Consider the following 11,098-nt stretch of genomic DNA (forward strand, 5'->3'; position numbering starts at 1 on the left):
CTCTACTTTTGAATACCAGGTCAAACCTGTATTACAAAGTATAGTGACTTCCACAGTGACATCTAGTGTACCTTCTTTGTAAAACTGTTTAGACTTGGGTATTTTTTCTGAGATAGTGTGTGGCCATGATTCGGCCTATGTTGAAAGGCCTGAAGTAAACAGACTAACCAAAGTCTGCTTATTAACCCTTATTATGCTTTTTAGATTACAGTACAAGATGTGGTAGTTTGGGGTTCTCACTGTACATGTGTGTTAGATGATTAGAATTTACTACAGCAGTTGACACTGCAGTCTAAAAGTAGTTATGTTTGGTGACTTTAAAAATTTATGGTAAAATTTACCTAGTTTATGAGAAAAAATTATGGTTGTTTGAATTCGTCCAAAAGTTTAAAAATTATTAACAACTCTCCAATTCAAAGCTGTTTAACTCAAGGTGTTACAGTGTGAAAGTGGCATAAATGGGACCTGTATACATAAAACAATAACTCTGTTTGTAGAATATTAAGAAGGTAGAAATCACATGATTGAAAATATCAGACACTCTTGACTAATAAAGTGAGTAAGACAGTAATAGGTGTATGCCTTGGCACCGTTCTCTTTTGTATGGTAAAAATGTCCAAACAGCTCCAAAATCACTCACTTACAAAACAAAACAGCCCATAAGGGAATGTTTACTGATCATGCCATTTAACTTTTCTGTTATATGTATTTAGAATAGTCTTAGGTAAACTGTCACCATTTCACAATAACCGCTCACCCCCAAAAAAACCATTAGTAATATAATACATCTCTAATTTAACTAAACAAACATCACTTAAAGCCCCTCTGACCATTTAACCAAAGAAAAAATTTGACTTACCTGTTAATGACAGTCACTTTTTGCACCATTTCCATTCTACTTTCTGTTCTAATTTGGATACTGTAAGTAGGTGGAATCATACAGCATGTTTTGTGTCTGGCTTATTCCACTTAGCATAATGTCCTCAAGGTTCATCCATGTTGTAGCATAGATAGGATTTTGTGATTTTCCAAGGCTGAATAATATTTCATTGTATGTACAGATCCCACTTTGTTTATCCATTCAATGCATATTTGGGTTCCTGGCTATTGTGAATAATGCTGTTATTAACATGGGCATGCACATATCTTTTCCAGATCTTGCTTTCAAATCTTTTGGATATATTCCCAAGAGTAGGATTATTGGATCATCTGGTTAATTCTATTTTTATTTTTTTGAGTAATCTAAATATTGTTTCATACTGATTGCACTATTTCAATTCCTATCAATAACACACAAGGGTTCTAATTTTTCCACATCCTCAAAACACTTAAGATACTTTGACAGTGGCCATCTTAATGGGTGAGGTGATAGCTCATTGGATTTTTTGTTCTCTGTATTTCTTTAATCTTTTCATATTATTAGATACTCATCTCCCCTTTATTATTTATTTTTTTATTTTTTAAATTTTGGTTTCATTAATCTACAATTACATGAAGGACATTATGTTCACTAGGCTTCCTCCCTCACCAAGTCCCCCCCACATACCTGTTCACAGTCACTGTCCATCAACATAGTAAGATGCTGTAAAATCACTAATCTTCTCTGTGTTGCACAGCCCTCCCCATGCCCCCCCCACACTATACATGTTAATCGTAATGCCCCTTCTTTTTTCCCGCCCTTATCCCTCCCTTCCCTCCCATTCTCCCAGTACCTTTCCCTTTGGTAACTGTAAGTCCATTCTTGGGTTCTGTGCTTCTGCTGCTGTTTTGTGCCTTCAGTTTTCTTTTGTTATTATACTCCACATATGAGTGAAATCATTTGGTACCTGTCTTTCTCCTCCTGGCTTATTTCACTGAGCATAATACCCTCTAGCTCCATCCATGTTGTTGCAAATGGTAGGATCTGTTTTTTTCTTATAGCTGAGTAATATTCCATTGTGTATATGTACCACATCTTCTTTATCCATTCATCTACCGATGGACACTTAGGTTGCTTCCATACCTTGGCTATTGTAAATAGTGCTGCGATAAACATAGGGGTGCATCTGTCTTTCTCAAACTGGAGAGCTGCATTCTTAGGGTAAATTGATAGGACTCGAAATCCTGGGTCAAATGGTATTTCTATTTTGAACATTTTGAGGAACCTCCATATTGCTTTCCACAATGGTTGAACTAATTTACATTCCCACCAGCAGTGTAGGAGGGTTCCCCGTTCTCCGCAACCTCGCCAATATTTGTTGTTGTTTGTCTTTTGGATGGTAGCCATCCTTACTGGTATGAGATGATATCTCATTGTGGTTTTAACTTGCATTTCTCTGAAAAGCGATGTGGAGCATCTTTTCATGTGTCTGTTGGCCATCTGTATTTCTTTTTTGGAGAACTGTCTGTTCAGCTCCTCTGCCCATTTTTTAATTGGATTATTTGGTTTTTGTTTGTTGAGGTGTGTGAGCTCTTTATATATTTTGGATGTCAACCCTTTGTCGGATCTGTCATTTACAAATATATTCTCCCATACTGTAGGGTACCTTTTTGTTCTATTGATGGTGTCCTTTGCTGTACAGAAGCTTTTCAGCTTGATATAGTCCCATTTGTTCATTTTTGCTTTTGTTTCCCTTGCCCGGGGAGATATGTTCAAGAAGAGGTCACTCATGTTTATGTCTAAGAGATTTTTGCCTATGTTTTTTCTAAGAGTTTTATGGTTTCATGACTTACATTCAAGTCTTTGATCCATTTCGAATTTACTTTTGTATATGGGGTTAGACAGTGATCCAGTTTCATTCTCTTACATGTAGCTGTCCAGTTTTGCCAGCACCATCTGTTGAAGAGACTGTCATTTCACCATTGTATGTCCATGGCCCCTTTATCAAATATTAGTTGACCATGTATGTTTGGGTTAATGTCTGGATTGTCTAGTCTGTTTCCATTGGTCTGTGGCTCTGTTCTTGTGCCAGTACCAAATTGTCTTACTATGGCTTTATAATAGAGCTTGAAGTTGGGGAGTGAGATCCCCCCTACTTTATTCTTCTTTCTCAGGATTGCTTTGGCTATTCGGGGTCTTTGGTGGTTCCATATGAATTTTTGAACTATTTGTTCCAGTTCATTGAAGAATGCTGTTGGTAATTTGATAGGGATTGCATCAAATCTGCATATTGCTTTGGGCAGGATGGCCATTTTGATGATATTAATTCTTCCTAGCCAGGAGCATGGGATGAGTTTCCATTTGTTAGTGACCTCTTTAATTTCTCTTAAGAGTGTCTTACAGTTTTCCGAATATAGATCTTTCACTTCCTTGGTTAGGTTTATTCCTAGGTATTTTATTCTTTTTGATGCTATTATGAATGGAATTGTCTTCCTGATTTCTCTATTAGTTTATTGTTAGTGCATAGGAAAGCCACAGATTTCTGTGTGTTAATTTTGTATCCGGCAACTTTGCTGAATTCCGATATTAGCTCTAGTAGTTTCAGAGTCGAGTCTTTAGGTTTTTTTTATGTACAATACCATGTCATCTGCAAATAGTGACAGTTTAACTTCTTTACCAATCTGGATTCCTTGTATTTGTTTTGTCTAATTGCCGTGGCTAGGACCTCCAGTACTATGTTGAATAACAGTGGGGAGAGTGGGCATCCCTGTTTTGTCCCTGATCGCAGAGGAAAAGCTTTCAGCTTCTTGCTGTTCAGTATGATGTTGGCTGTGGGTTTATTATATATGGCCTTTATTATGTTGAAGTACTTGCCCTCTATACCCATTTTGTTGAGAGTTTCTATCATGAATGGATGTTGAATTTTGTCGAATGCTTTTTCAGCATCTATGGAGATGATCATGTGGTTTTTGTCTTTCTTTTTGTTGATGTGGTGGATGATGTTAATGGATTTTCGAATGTTGTACCATCTTTGCATCCCTGGGATGAATCCCACTTGGTCATGGTGTATGATCCTTTTGATGTATTTTTGATTTCGGTTTGCTAATATTTTGTTGAGTACTTTTGCATCTACGTTCATCAGGGATATTGGTCTGTAGTTTTCTTTTTTGGTGGGGTCTTTGCCTGGTTTTGGTATTAGGGTGATGTTGGCTTCATAGAATGAGTTTGGGAGTATTCCCTCCTCTTCTATTTTTTGGAAAACTTTAAGGAGAATGGGTGTTATGTCTTCTCTGTATGTCTGATAAAATTCCGAGGTAAATCCATCTGGCCCGGGGGTTTTGTTCTTTGGTAGTTTTTTGATTACCGCTTCAATTTCGTTGCTGGTAATTGGTCTGTTTAGATTTTGTTTCTTTCTGGGTCAGTCTTGGAAGGTTGTATTTTTCTAGGAAGTTGTCCATTTCTCCTAGGTTTCCCAGCTTGTTAGCATATAGGTTTTCATAGTACTAATTATTCTTTGTATCTCTGTGGGGTCTGTCGTGATGTTTCCTTTCTCATTTCTGATTCTGTTGATGCGTGTTGACTCTCTTTTCCTCTTAATAAGTCTGCCTAGAGGCTTATCTATTTTGTTTATTTTCTCTAAGAACCAGCTCTTGGCTTCATTGATTTTTGCTATTGTTTTATTCTTCTCAATTTTATTTATTTCTTCTCTGATCTTTATTATGACCCTCCTTCTGCTGACCTTAGGCCTCATTTGTTCTTCTTTTTCCAATTTCGATAATTGTGACATTAGACCATTTATTTGGGATTGTTCTTCTTTAAATATGCCTGGATTGCTATATACTTTCCTTTTAAGACTGCTTTTGCTGTATCCCACAGTAGTTGGGCTTTTGTTGTTGTTGTCCTTTGTTTCCATATATTGCTGGATCTCCATTTTAATTTGGTAATTAATCCATTTATTATTTAGGAGCATGTTGTTAAGCCTCCATGTGTTTGTGAGCCTTTTTGCTTTCTTTGTACAATTTATTTCTAGTTTTATGCCTTTGTGGTCTGAAAAGTTGGTTGGTAGGATTTCAATCTTTTGGAATTTACTGAGGCTCTTTTTGTGGCCTAGTATGTGGTCTGTTCTGGAGAATGTTCCATGTGCACTTGAGAAGCATGTGTATCCTGTTGCTTTTGGATGTAGAGTTCTGTAGATGTCTATTAAGTCCATCTGTTCTAGTGTGTTGTTCAGTGCCTCTGTGTCCTTACTTATTTTCTGTCTGGTGGATCTGTCCTTTGGAGTGAGTGGTGTGTTGAAGTCTCCCAAAATGAATGCATTGAAGTCTATTTCCTCCTTTAATTCTGTTACTATTTGTTTCACATGTTGGTGCTCCTGTATTGGGTGCATATATATTTATAATGGTTATATCCTCTTGTTGGACTGAGCCCTTTATCATTATGTAATGTCCTTCTTTATCTTTTGTTACTTTATTTATTTTGAAGTCTATTTTGTCTGATACTAGTATTGCAACACCTGCTTTTTTCTCTGTTGCTTTCATAAAATATCTTTTTCCATCCCTTGAATTTAAGTTTGTGCATGTCTTTGGGTTTGAGGTCAGTTTCTTGTAAGCAGCATATAGATGGGTATTGCTTTTTTATCCATTCTATTACTCTGTATCTTTTGATTGGTGCATTCAGTCCATTTACATTTAGGGTGATTATTGAAAGGTATGTACTATTGCCATTGCAGGCTTTAAGTTTGTGGTTACCAAAGGTTCAAGGTTAGCTTCTTTACTATCTTACTGTCTAACTTAACTTGCTTATTGAGCTATTATAAATACGGTCTGATGATTCTTTATTTCTCTCCCTTCTTCATATGTTGGGTGTTTTGTTCTGTGCTCTTTTTAGGAGTGCTCCCACTAGAACAGTCCCTGTGAGATGCCCTGTAGAGGTGGTTTGTGGGAGGCAAATTCCCTCAACTTTTGCTTGTCTGGGAATTGTTTAATCCCTCCTTCATATTTAAATGATAATCGTTCTGGATACAGTATTCCTGGTTTGAGGCCCTTCTGTTTCATTGCATTAAGTATATCATGCCATTCTCTTCTGGCCTGTAAAGTTTCTGTTGAGAATCTGATAGCCTGATGGGTTTTCCTTTGTAGGTGACCTTTTTTTTCTCTCTGGCTGCCTTTAATACTCTGTCCTTGTGTTTGATCTTTGCCATTTTAATTATTATGTGTCTTGGTGTTGCCCTCCTTGGATCCCTTGTCATGAGAGTTCTGTGTACCACTGTGGTCTGAGGGGCCATTCCTCCCCTAGTTTGGGGAAGTTTTCAGCAATTATTTCTTCAAAGACACTTTCTATCCCTTTTTCTCTCTCTTCTTCTTCTGGTACCCCTATAATGCAGATATTGCTCTGTTTAGATTGGTCACTCAGTTCTCTTAATATTCTTTCATTCTTGGAGATCCTTTTATCTCTCTCTGCATCAGCTTCTCTGCGTTCCTGTTCTGTTTTCTAGTCCATTAATGGTCTCTTGCATCTCGTCCATTCTGCTTTGAAGTCCTTCCAGAGATTGTTTAATTTCTGTATTCTCCCTCCTTAGTCTTGCACATTTCTCTGCAAGTCCATCAGCATGGTCATGCCTTTTGTTTTGAATTCTTTTTCAGGAAGACTGGCTAAATCTATCTCCCCAGGTTCCTTCTCAGGAGAAGATGTAGAAGCTGTCTGGGTTAGTCTTGTCTGGATCAAATTTTTTTGCCTTTTCATGTTGATAGGTGCAGTGGTGAGCTATTGACGCATCTTGTCAGCTGGGAGAGCCTAGACTTTTTCCACTTGTTCCTGGCCTTTCTTTACTGGGACAACTGCGACCCCTAGTGGCTTGTGTTGGGCAACTGCGTGTAGACTGGGTCTCTGTATCTTGCCCGGCCGGTATGGAGGAAGCTCCCTTGCTGTGGGTTGTGGGTGTGGCCAGCCTCAGGCCGCTACTCTGCTATGGCAGGGCCCCAGAGGGGTAATGGACGGGGGGCTGTTTGGCTGTTTACCTCTGTGAGGGGTCTCAGAGCTGTTGCCCAGGGGGTTAGTGCGCCCGGAGTTCCCTGGAATTTCCAGCTGCTTGACTGTGACTTGGGATGCTTCTGTCCAGGTGTGGGGTCCCTGTCCCTTTAAGACTTTCAAAAAGCACTCGCTTTTGTCCCAGTGGCGCCGGCTGTGGGACCCACTCACAGGTCTTACTGTCCTGCTTCCCTAGTTTCCAGCACCCCACGCATGCCATGTGTGTCTGTGCTCCTGTGGAAATGGCTAGGGCTGTGTGTTTAGCAGTCCTGGGCTCCCTCTCCCTCCCCGTTCTGACTCCTCTCCTCCCGCTGGGAGCTGGGGTGAGGGGCCTCCAGTCCTGCCGGGCTGCATCTTGTATCTTACCCCTTTCTCCAGGCACTGGGTTCTTGCAGGTGTGGATGTAGTCTGGTTGTCGTCCTGTGTCTTCTTGTCTCTTTTAGGGATAGTTTTATTTGTCGTATTTTCAAAAACATATGTTTAGGGGAGGAGATTACCACTGTCGTACTCACGCCGCCATCTTGGCTCCCCCGATAGCTCATTGGATTTGTATTTCTGCAATGATTAGCGATGTTGAGCACCTTTTCATACACTTGCTGGCCATTTATCTGTTTTAGAGAAATGTCTTTACAAGTCCTTTGCTCATTTTTAAAATTGGGTTATTTGAAGCTTTGTTGCTATTGAGTCATAGTTATAAAAAATATATTCTGGATATTAACTTCTGATTAGATATACAATTTACAACATGCTGTATAACATGATGAACCTTGAGGACATTATGGTGTCATAAACCAAAAATGCCTTTAAATACACTTAATCTACCAAACATCAGAGCTTAGCCTACCCTGGTTAACAGTTACATCAGCCTACACTTAAGCAAAATTACATAACTCCCAAAGTCTACTTTACATTAACTAACATGTTGACTAATATTGTACTGAAAATGAAAGAATGGTTCTGTGACAGCTCTAAGTGTATCAATTGTTTACCCTTGTGATTGCATGGCTGCTGGCAGCTGTGGCTCACTGCCACTGCCTAGCATCCTGAGAGGGTATGGTACTGCCCATCACTGGCCCAGAAAAAGATCAAAATTCAAAATTCTACTGAACGTGTATCACTTCTGCACCCTCATAAAGCTGTAAAAATTGTTAAGTCAAACCATAACGTGGATGATCATCTGTACATCTTTAAACAGTATAATTTTGTCTCATTTCGAACTTTGAGTCAGATCATGTACTATTTTCAGAACTTTTTCTGAGTAAATTGTCATATACATGTATTGGGGTTATCTTCCGCCATTGAGTTCACTTCTTAACAATGTCTTTTGATTTGTACTTCTTAGTATGAAGTCAATTTACCAATTGGTTGGTGCTTTCTGGATTCTATTGAGGAAATGTTTGCCAACTCTAAGGTCAAGAAGATATTCTCATGTTTTTTTTGTAGAAGCTGAATTTAGCTTTCCTGTTTAGGTTAATGATCCACCTCAATGATTTTTTGTGCAGAGTTGAGTTGGGGTCAAGGTTTTTTTCCTATATAGAGATCTAATTTCTCTAGCACTATTTTTATATATAGGTATGAAAGTCATCCTTTCACTGACAGAACTGCATGGAACAAGTTGAGAAGTGACTCAATTGATTTCTGGTCCTTGGGAGTGCAAAATTGGCGGGATGTTTTATTATATTCCTTATAAATTCATTATGGAGTCTTGATAGAATTCTATCACTGAGCTTTCTTTCTGTGTTTGAAGTTATATTTTCAATTTAATAGGTACAGTACTATTATTTTTTTCCTGAGTTAATTTTGCAAATTGACTTCTACCAATTATGTCTCTTCGCCCCACATACCCTTATTCTGCTTTGTGATGTTGAAGATAGGACTCTGCAACCACATTTCTGCTCTGCAGGCTGGTTCCCTGTTAAGACTCTGCTAATGGATGCTGCAGCCTGAAGGGCTGGAGAACAGGGAGACTTGTTCTTTCTTGTGGACTTATCTTGCAGTTCCTGTGATAATCAACTCAGCGATGACTCTGGCAGCTGAAGTTCTTTCCTCTATCAGTAGCTGAATCCAGTGTGGAGTTTCTTTGTCCCCCTCCTTCAACTGGCAGCATTCCCTATTCAGAGGTCTGTTTCAGCCCCAAGGGTTCCTGTTTCAAGCTTCTAATCTTTAATAGTTTCAACCTCTTTGCTCTCTCTAGCCCTTAGGTTTTATAACTGCTGTAGTTGCTATCTCCACAGAACATCAAAATTCTCTTAGTACTCTTTCAGTTACCTAGTAACTTGGGTTAATAATTCCTTAAATTATTTGTTCAAATAACTGGTGTCACTTCTGCCTCCTGATTGGCATCTGATATACTGACAAAGAGCTACTACTATCCAGAACATATAAAGAACTTCTACACATCAGTATGAAAGACAACTGGCACAGAAGCAAACCCTATAGCCCAACAGACAGAATACTCACACATGCACCCACCAAAGGACATGTACAGAAATGGTCACAGTGCTTTGGCAATGGCCAAAACCTTGAAACTACCCAAATGCCCACTGAAAGTTAAATGGATAAATTATGCTATACCCATAATGAAACAATGCAACAATAACAATAAACAAACTACCACAACAATTATATAGATTAATCTCATAAACAACTGAAGTTAAAGCCACTCGAAGGAGTACATGTAAGGCATCAAAAGCAGGGAAAAAAAATCCATGGTGTTGTGTTTGCACAGTGGTTTCTCTTCGCAGGGGTCGGTGAGGGACAGAAACGAGAAGGGAGATGAGTTTGGGATTTTTTTCATTGTTTCTTGATGTACATGCTGGTTGTATGGCCTCACTTCAGACACAAAAATCCTTCCTTGACATACTGTCAATTTTCAAGCTACTCCCTTATTCTCTTAGAGCTGTCTATACTTCTGTCCCTGTCAAAATACTGCAAGTACTGTCACCAAAGTCACCTAATGGTCAATGTGGTAGACATCTTCCTCTGCCTACATTTTGCTTGGCGTAACTGCTGACCATTTCTCTTAAAATGCTCTTTAATGATACTGCATTCACCTGGTGTTCCTTCAGTACCCAGACCTTGAATACTGATACTCATCTGTAGCCCTTTCTGACTTCCAAATCTGGACAACCTTACATATTCCCACCACTTGGAATATATTGGACTCCCAACCATTTCTGCTTTCGCTGCTAAGGTAGTTACCCAACAGATGACCTCCATTTGCATTTGTATATAGTGTCTGAGTGCTTATTATGCGTCAAGTATTTTGTTAGTTACTAGAATTTCCCACAGGGATATCAAAATCAGTACATTCCAATCCTAAGTCTATCCCCTTTTCCCTATCTTTAGTCTTTGGAATTCTCTTTCAGAGACTGGCACCACCTCCCACTAAGACAACCGAGTAAAAAAACCTCTAATTTTTTACTTATCCTTCTCTGACCGTATCTTCTCAAGTCTGTTGAATTTACCTTTGAAAGGTAACAAATCTACCTCACCTCATTGCTGTTTTCGTTCACATTTAACTTTATAATCAATTTTTTAGCCTGATGAACAGATCAAAGTGAACACTCCAAAGAAATGTCCCTATATTAACATGTTTCCAAATGCTATATTAATTCCAGATTAAGTAGCTATATAACCCCTCATTTTAAGGTAGTTATGTTAGCCAAACTACAAGATGAGCCCCATTTTCTAGTACTTATACTTCTTGTGTAGTTTCTTCCCCACTTTATCAGAGTTGATCTGTAAGACCAATAGAATAAGGCAAAAGTAATGGTATATCATTTCCAAGAAGAGGTTACATAACAGTGTGGGTTTGATCATAGGTGCACTTTCTCTTTTGGAATGCTTTTGGAGAAGCCAGCTACCATGTCATGAGGGCACTCAGGTAACCTATGATGTTTCCAGCCAACAGCTGCCATTAAGGAACTGTGGCCTGTCAACTACCCTGTGAGCTTGGAAGCAGATCCTGCTCCAGCTGAGCCTTCAGATGATACCCCAGCCTTGTTGGACAGATTAAATACAAAGTAATAGGATCTGGAGTCAGAACCACACAGCTAAGTCAGACCAATTTCTGACCCATCAAAACTGCAATAATTGTTTGAAGCTCCTAAGTTTTGAGGTTACATGGCAATACAACTTATTTCTTCTCTCAATCAAAACACAAACTGTGATAATTTATCAATAGGACAAGTAAAAGAAAGCACACTTCAC

Source organism: Manis pentadactyla, chromosome 10 (genome assembly GCF_030020395.1).
Source record: "Manis pentadactyla isolate mManPen7 chromosome 10, mManPen7.hap1, whole genome shotgun sequence".
In the NCBI taxonomy this organism is placed as follows: domain Eukaryota; kingdom Metazoa; phylum Chordata; class Mammalia; order Pholidota; family Manidae; genus Manis; species Manis pentadactyla.